This window comes from Sander lucioperca, chromosome 19 (assembly GCF_008315115.2).
Source record: "Sander lucioperca isolate FBNREF2018 chromosome 19, SLUC_FBN_1.2, whole genome shotgun sequence".
In the NCBI taxonomy this organism is placed as follows: domain Eukaryota; kingdom Metazoa; phylum Chordata; class Actinopteri; order Perciformes; family Percidae; genus Sander; species Sander lucioperca.
Genome location: NC_050191.1, coordinates 20,013,240 through 20,022,583, shown reverse-complemented (window position 1 = coordinate 20,022,583; position 9,344 = coordinate 20,013,240).

Here is a 9,344-nt window from a genome sequence, read left to right as displayed (position 1 = left end):
TTAATCACGAGGTGACGTAGAGGGCTCTTCAAACGATCATTGGTCGCTGGAGCAGAGTGATTGTGACACAACTGTAGTCCCGCCCTGCTCACGTACCGGCTCTTAGATAAAAAATAAAACAATAAAATAATAATAATAATAATAATAATAATAATAATAATAATAATAATAATAATAATAATAATAATAATAATAATAATAAAATAAAACGCTTGTTTCTATTACATTGTATGTATTTATTACATAGGCCTATATAAACTATGTTTTCCATCGTATAGCTTATGCATGTGCTTGGTCCATAAACACAGAATCATGATACAAATCAAGACACACAATGAACTATAATGCTTTATCATCTATGTCAAACTTTATTTATAGCAGAATAAGTGTTTATTTTGCCTGCCAGATGTGACCAAGTTTTTGTTCAGTTCAGTTCCTTTGACCTCCATGATGCTGCTAAATGGAGCAGTGGTTTGTCATTATAGATCCTTCCAGCTGTGCGTCACAGCCTAAAAAGTGGCGTCATGTTTCAGTAACACAGCATGTTCAAGCCAGCAGGGAGCAGCACTGTACAGCTTTTATCACCACACTGCAACATCTTACTGTAACTTACTGTAATTCATACCACTTCAATTACATGAACACATTCTACATTTGGTAACATGATCTTCTCTGTTCTGTATGGGCGTATCAATAGTTTGGGTGCCACAGGATATCAGCAGTAAGACGTTATCTGAAGTAAGAATCAGAGGACAAAACTCAGTTTCATTTAATTCAATTAAATCCGGCAGCTGTACAGTACCTATTATGAATATAGATACTCTCAGCTCATTAAACATTATTCTGCTTTTAAAGGGTTAATGAGGATGAGAGGATGTGGTTGGGTATTAGGCCTATTGAAGCTCACCACAACTCAAACTGCTGCTATGCACAATATCATTATGATTTGAATAAAAAAAAATCTAATTCAAAATCAAGAACTTTCTTGTGCTGCATAGTCATGAATAAAGCAGACAGGTATTTTGTATGTGGAACAAAAGTTACAATCTAAGCATGTTGCCTTCTCCACAGTCTGCGTGTGTGTGTGTGTGTGTGTGTGTGTGTGTGTGTGTGTGTGTGTGTGTGTGTGTGTGTGTGTGTGTGTGTCTACAGGATTGGATAGCTATGGTGCCACCAGAAACTTTGGGAGTGACACAAACAACACGGTAGTTCAGTTTGGCTTTACACAACGTTCTCCCCTCAGACAAGCTGAAATATAAAAAAAAAAGTATGATGTGTGTTTGCCTGTGGTGTCCAGTGTCATTCAGCAGTTTGTCTGCAGGTGTCGGAAGCTCAGTCTAGTCTGGGAGCAGAAACTGTTGGCAGACAATGACAGTAGGTAAAGTGTTTTTCTTTGCCGTATGCCTTTTTGCAGAGGGCAAGACAGCTCCTGGTGGCTCTGCTTAGTCTCCTTCATGTACAACGATGGAAGAAAAGACAGTTTTGTGCGGATCTGACTGTGTAACATAGCGCTCTCTGTGTAATGACATGCAAAGTCGGTTGGAGACAGTGAAAATGTGTGACTTATCCTGCAACAGCTAAGAGAGGCAGCCGAGATGGGTTTGATATGACATTCAGTCGTTTGAAGCCAGTTCAGTGGAATCTTTGAACAGAACATTAATCATGTCAATAGAGGGATTAAAGCTTTATTTGCAATGTGTACAGCTAAAGTGTTTCGATTTTTTCAGGCTTTTTGGCTTTAAAAAATAAATAAATACAAAGTTACTTAACCGTAACATATAACTGTTGGTTTAGTGGTCTTCACCATTTTTTTACAAGCAGCGACAAACATCGGCCAGAAGATGGTAATCACATATCAGAAGTCCATCTGTTTGATTTAGAAAATGCAGGGATCTTAATAAAGAAGTTTCAGGTAGTGATTTGGCCTCCAGCCTGATCTTTAGATCATGCCAGCTCTGCAGTGCAGAGTTAAGGACAGAGCCAACAGTTAACACAAACAGATGTCTCCGTCCTACTTGCTGATCTCATTTTATCAAGATTATATTTAACATTCAGAATTTAAGATTCTGAGTAAGAGGCTAAAGATTTATTCATGGAGCAAAGTGCTTCACAGTGTGTGAGTCACTTCTCAGTGTCATGTGTTCATGACAGTGTCATGTCACTCTTATGTAGATACCTTCAAGTAAAGTGTTACCAATATTTCTAAGATGATAAAAACAAGATTGAACAAGCTTTGTCGTACGCTGCTCAAAACTTAAATTACCATCAACAAAACACCAAGATGTGTGGCAAAGAAAGTAATGTACGATCATCATTTTAACTATTCAGAAATGCACTCAGAGACTTCACCATATAGTGCGCGATTAACATTGTCAAGACTCGTATTTTGTCAAATCTGCCATGACTCTCATGAGGTGACATAAACAGTGACATACAAAGAGCAGATTCGCTGGCAAAACTCTGTTTGTTCAGTTAATATCAAAACCTCTGCTTGCATCATCTGTTCTATTGTGCAGAGTTGGTTTTGGATGCTGCAACACAAATGTAAATACCAAGCAAAATTGACACTGGCAGAAATGTTTGTGGATGAGCTTAGAATCCGACAGTATGATCAGAGGACTCCTGTGTAGTTTGGATTGAGTCACGATAACAAGATGATATACAATGTGAAGCCCCTTGTGTGCACTTCACTAACTCTACTCAGCAGCAGTGAAGTGAAAACAGCAGTATGGAGGCAAACAATGTAACAGGTGTGGGTGTTTGTCTGTAGCGGTCCCTGAGATGAAAAAGTGGAGTAGTCAAATGTTGACCTTATAATATTCCTTCAGGGAGGTGGCAACAAGTTGCAGGACAGCAAAACAACAGAAACTAAAGAAGTAGAAGATAAAATGGACCAGTTATTGAACCATGGCTACAATACCAGTTGCATGGAGGAGTTTTGTTTTACTATCATTTATTGCACAAAATCCACATAATTTGAAAGCAGACAATGAAATCCAAAAGATAATTAAAAATGTGACTTATGAATAACGCCATTCCTCTACAATTATGCAAATTAGAGATTACCTTGCGATTTCACCACACAGCTGCCAAAACAAGGTAAAATACTATCAAGCAACAATTACAGAAATCAATTCCATGTTGACCTTTGGATGTTTTACCCATGGAATGGAAAGACAAAGTCAAGTGGAGAAGAAGAAAACGAAGAAGTAATGTGAATGCATTAGGTCCTTTGATATGAACAGCAGTGAGATAAGGAAAGATGAGACGCTGCTGCTGTAAAACAGGGAACCAATGATGCAACTGATGCTCCTTCACACCAGGAGTCTCATCTTTCCCTCTTAACTCGCTCAATTATCGCAAAATGTGATTTTCTCTCATCGAGGCACAAGCAACATGTTAGATTAAAAGTCAGGGCTTTGTAGACACAAATTCACTCACACACACACACACACACACACACACACACACACACACACATACTTGCTCACAGTTACAGACATTGCCCTCAGTTATTATGCATTCATAAATCAAAAGGTTGTGACGGGAATTAATCTAAAACGATGGCGAGTGTAAGTCACCGGATGCAAATATGACAGCTTTATTAGAAAACTAGATTGCTTGAATTTGTCTGAATTAATGTGACACTTTTTTTGATTAAATAGCAACCACCCCTCCCCTCGCTAACTGAGTAGGGGCTGAAGGATGGATCAGGCAACAGCATAGAAACAGTGGAGTTTCATTCTCAACCTGTTTTTTTGTTTACTCACTTACACAATGCAGCAATACTTATTTAATTATGTTTAATTATGCATTCTTTCTGTGATCCAAACAAATTGAGAATAAGTGCTTTGAGCTTATTGCTAACATCAGAATGCCATTGTGACCATTTTACTGTAGCATGTTACAGTAGTCTGCTAACATTTGCTAATTAGCACCAGACACAAAAGCCTACAGCAGAGGCTGACAGGAATTTCATTAGTTCTGCAGGTATTTAGTCATAAGTCATAAACCAAAGTATTGGACACATTGAAAATATAAGTAGACCTGATGGTGGCGCTAGAGGAAACATCAAGGGGTCACTTACCTCCTTTCAGTGCACAATCCCCTCATGCCAATGCACGTGGGTAAAATATAAGAGGGAGGTGGCAGAGAGGATTAGAATATATATATATATATGTACTGTATATAAGGAGATGTAAGTCAAAGGTGTTATATGATATATGTAAGTCAAAGGATATACAGTATGTATTGAAGACACATGTTTGGTTTGGTTTATGATGGAAAATAGGGAGTCACTCTGCTGATCTGACTGGAGTAAAGTTATTCCACCTTTAAGAGGAGGAGGAGGAGGTTGAGGGGAGTGGAGGGTGAGCGATAACCAGCCGGCCGCAGGGAGAGAAAAGCTAAGTGGCAGCTAATGACAGAATGCAGATCACAGGCCGACGTGCACTACTACACTGTGGCCTGGAGGTTTGAGCAACAGAGTTTTGTATTCAATGCAAACAGCCTTGTGATGCCAGTGCAGGGACTGCGGGATGTGTGTGTGTGTGTGTGTGTGTGTGTGTGTGTGTGTGTGTGTGTGTGTGTGTGTGTGTGTGTGTGTGTGTTGGGAATTCTGGATGTAAGGGCTAAAGAGTGCTTTGGGAGTCGAGCCAGGAGGGATGTTGCAGCAGCCCAGGCGGGATGACTAAAGCATGAAAGGAGGGTTGGGTAGAGTCCCTTGCGACGGGGAAGGGGTGGGGGTGTGATACAGTGGATGGTGTAGACTGCAAACCTGCAGCAGCACATCTACGATAAACCAACATACAACCACCTTCTGTATTCGTCTCATATTTTCAATGGCTTAGCTGCAGCCTTTAGAACATTGAAATGCCTCTCTAGTGAATAAAATCCTTCTGCTTTCAAAAAATCCAGCGTTTGTGGAAATACTGAATATTTCAGGCTGTCGGCTGTGCACCTTTTGATGCCATATTGGAGCCACAGCATGAGCCACGTCTTCATTTATTTCAAGTAAAGGAAAATTAAAAGCAGCATTAGAGTTACAAGTCTATGTGTGGCTGCCACTTATCGTACTGTAGTAGATGTGGGATGGTAACAAAAACATCTAAAATGTTAGAAAATAAAATAATTTCTCTCTCTATGCAGTCTAAAATGTCGTGGGAGCTTCTACTGATCATTTACTCTCTTGTTGGATTCTGCTGTGTAGCTGCTTTGAGTATTGGTGCTGCAAGAGTGTGTTCAAGTGTGTGTGTGTGTGTGTGTGTGTGTGTATCCATTCCCACACTGCCATCTTCACAGCACAAGACAAGCTTCTTAAAGAAAATACACAACATCAAGCGGTAGAGAGATTTGCTTTGTGTGTGAATGTAAGTCGCTGTGTTTGTGTTTGTGCTCATGCGTTTGAATTCAGTGTGTGCCTTTACATGTCTGTATGTGTGTTTGTTGGTGTGTGCACATACTGTATGTGTCGGGGTGTATCCATATTGTGTCTTTGCACGCGTCTGTGTGGGTTGTTGTGTGTGATAGTCATGGGAGTGTGATCCTTTGGATCATGACAGCGGCATGGCGAAACAGATTACCTTTCACAGCTGCTGTGACTGAAAAAGCGCTCTCTCAGGTTGACAAACCTCACCAGCAAATTTAATATCCTTCTCATTTCACAGACAAACACTGGGAGTTGTATGGGGAGCTGAATTGAATTTGTTTGTGACTATAATGCTAAATAATTTGACAATATCTGTCTTATTATTCCATTTCTTGGAAATATAGACTACAGTGCTGTGGGCTTTGTTGTGTTTTGAAGAAAAAAAATTGCCACTACATTAAATTCAGCTGAGAGAAGATTAAAATGGATCCCCAAACTATTGATATAGCACAAGGATGTCTGGCAGGGAAATTATAATGAACTACATGGATGCTGATTATATGATACTACCAGGCAATGCCAAACCCTTCAAATTAAAATAACCACAGAAACATATGGAACAAACACTTTTTTGAAAATGCTTTATTTTGCGTGTGCAGCAGAGTCTGTGGTTTGATAGATTGTTGTATTGAGTAATATTCAGTTTAGCTCATTTTATTGAGTGATTCAGAGTTGTATTCAATGCTTTCGCATTCTGTGCTGTGATTTACTAGAAAGTTGTTTCTTATGGTGGAATAAATGACCCTTTCTCTCTGGAGTCACAGCATGGGCAAAACCAATTGCACAAAATAACCATGGGAATTTACACTTACATTAATATTAAAATTGAATTTGGGATTTCAAGAATGATATATACGGTTTTAATATGTTTGTGCAATAACCTGGTAAAGGCCATATCCAATTCTGAAAGCTCTTAGATTCCTGCTGGGAAAGAAATAACAGTAGCAGAGGTGTGCTACTGTAACATTGGCCAGCTTGTAGGCTCCTGGAAACTCATAATCCAGTCAAATGTTGGCTTTTGTGCTTGGTGCTTGATTTCTGTGTAATATTACGGTTTCAAGAATGATTAATGGTGGGGATCTGAAGATGCGTGTACAGCACAGTAAACAGCTTATTGTGGTTATGATTATTAGTCAGCGGGATCATGAGAGACATGGAGTGCTGTAAACACCGTCTGTAAACACACTCTGGACTTTTGGCAACATGAAACTCATCATGGAGTGAGTGTAATCAAAGGTTGGTGGCACTGCTGATCCTGAAATCTGTTATGTAGCTCAGCGCAAATTCTTTCAGGAAGACCTAACAAATAATCAGTCTCTCCTAAAGCAAATCAGCGCTGGAGGCATTCACCTTCTGATAAACCAATCAGGAACGGCCAAAGATTCCATAGGCCAATCACAGCGTCACAACACTTTTTTAAAAGCTGCTTCTCTCCCTGTGCTATCAGCTGTCATTTCAGGAAGGCGTCGTCCCTCCTCCTCCCTTTCCACCTCCCGTCCTAGTGATTCTCCGGCTGTTGCTCCAGTGCCTCCTCGGTCTGGTTTCCGGCCCTTCTCCATTGCCACCGGTGTCTGGATTCCATCGGGGGGTTACATCATGGTTCCCTACCCTTATATTAAATGTATTAATATAACGATGGAGTTCAATCTCCAATACACTGTACGGAATATGCTCTTGTACATTAAAACATTTTGCATATCTGCAAACAAGACTCTCCTGATTGAATTGGGGGAATTATGGGACGCCCAGGATGGAAGATATCAGACGTTAAAAAGGTTGCTGTCTCAAAACATACAGTAACTAGAGACCTGTGTGGTTTCATGATATGTCCTGTATGTAAAATAGTTTTTTTTCAAGAATGAAAAAGAAGGAGGAGGTATGCTGCTGCTGTTTGGGATACAATGTCCCCCTTACTGACAAATACATTTTGCCAATATGCACTGCACACTATAAATATGGCTTTTACTGTAGCTGCAGTCTCATCAGCTTGTGTGATCTTCTAATCAGTACGCTGGTTCTTATCCTCAGATGTTTTGGATCAACTCATGTTGTACTTGAGCATGGTGTGTGTGTGTGTGTGTGTGTGTGTGTGTGTGTGTGTGTGTGTGAGAGAGAGAGAGAGAGAGAGAGAGAGAGTGTGTGTGTGTGTGTGTGTGTGTGTGTGTGTGTGTGTGTGTGTGTGTGTGTCTTTGTCTGTGTCTGTGTCTGTGTCTGTGTCTGTGTGTGAACATGTGTGCATGTGTGCATGTGCCATACCCCTCCCGAGGTAGTTCAGTTGTGTGTAATGCACCTAGCCTGAGGGCCAGGTTTGCCAGGTTGTGTAAATAAATTAAAGCAACAAATTATGTTTAAAAGCTTCTCCCTCAGGCCAGGGAAAACTAAGATCCATTATTCATGGATTTTACTGCCGGGAATCTAAAGGCAGGTGTGTGTTTGTGTATATATATATGTGTGTGTGTGTGTGTGTGTGTGTGTGTGTGTGTGTGTGTGTGTGTGTGTGTGTGTGTGTGTGTGTGTGTGTGTGTGTGTGTGTGTGTGTGTGTGCCAGTATTTTTTTTTCAATTATTCAAAAATTAACCGCCCTTACCCCATCATATTATCTTGTTGATGAAACTGAATTACATTTTGATACCAGTAATGAAAACCACAACAAGTTTCTTCGTGGCATAAATGGAGAGATTCTTGTGCGAGAAACATTTCAAAGCTGACACAGCAGTTTTCCCTTTCATCAGCAATCACCTTTCAGTAAACAAAGGAAGACAGAATTGGGGGGGGGGGGGGAAGAGTAGAAATTATTTCTAGCAGAATATCTTTTAAAGCTTCGAGAAACCAATCATTTCTGTTAAATCTTATTTTAAGATTTTTCTGAAGGTTAAATGCTATTTGAGATGAAACGCTCTGCAGAGGAGAACTGCAGCAATTTTTTCCAGGTCAGCTGAGTTATAATTCTGGCAGCAAATCGAAGATCTCGCCCAGCATGTAGTTAGTACATCTCCAACAGGAACCTTCTTTACACATGACCACACCATACTGGCGCTCCTTTTCTCCACTGTGAGTGACGCTACTGCTGTAGATTCAATATTGAATTGAAAATATTCATATGTAAACTATCTCATGCTCACGAGAAACCAATCTGAGTACCAGTTAGAATGGCTGCCGAGGAGAAGGTATTCATCTTCCTCAAACAACAACGAAATGTACCTGATAGTGTCGTCAACAAACTTAAAGGGATACTTCACCGATTAGCATTAAGTTTTGTATCAGTAGAAACCCGGTAGTATTTTCGAATGACCGTGCTTCCCTCCCTCATGTCCCCCTGAGACTAGATTTCTCTGTATTGTGAGTCTGGAAAAAAGCCTCTGATGACGGAAAAATCATCATTTAGCGTCATCGGCGGCATTTTTGCCCAGAGGCTATGGACTACAGCCAGCTAATTCCACATGTTTTCAACCCGCCCATAGGGGGTGGAACTGTCACTACCCGATGTGAGTCGAGTGTCAGCCATCTTGAAGCTAAGCTAAGGCTCTCTCTTTTCAGCAGCAAACTTGCAATTATGTGCATTCAAACTATCGCACATGTGTACCACTGGGATACATTGGTACAGATCGGAGAATATGCAGGAAACTTTATTACAGACGGATTACTCGACACACTATGCGAGCTTCACCTGCTACGGAGACCAGCACCTCAACCTGTGGTGTTGCTCGATGCCGCTAGCCGGGGAAGGGGACATCGAAAGCCGTGTGCGAGAAAGCGGAAACGCGGAACGAGGGCAGGAGTTCGAGCTAGGTGGAAAGCTAACGCTAGTCGGCCACCTGTCCCATCCATCCTGCTTGCAAGTGTCCGCTCATTAGACAACAAACTGGACTACATCCAACTTCAACGAGACTGTTCAGAGACTGCTGTGTTTTTATTT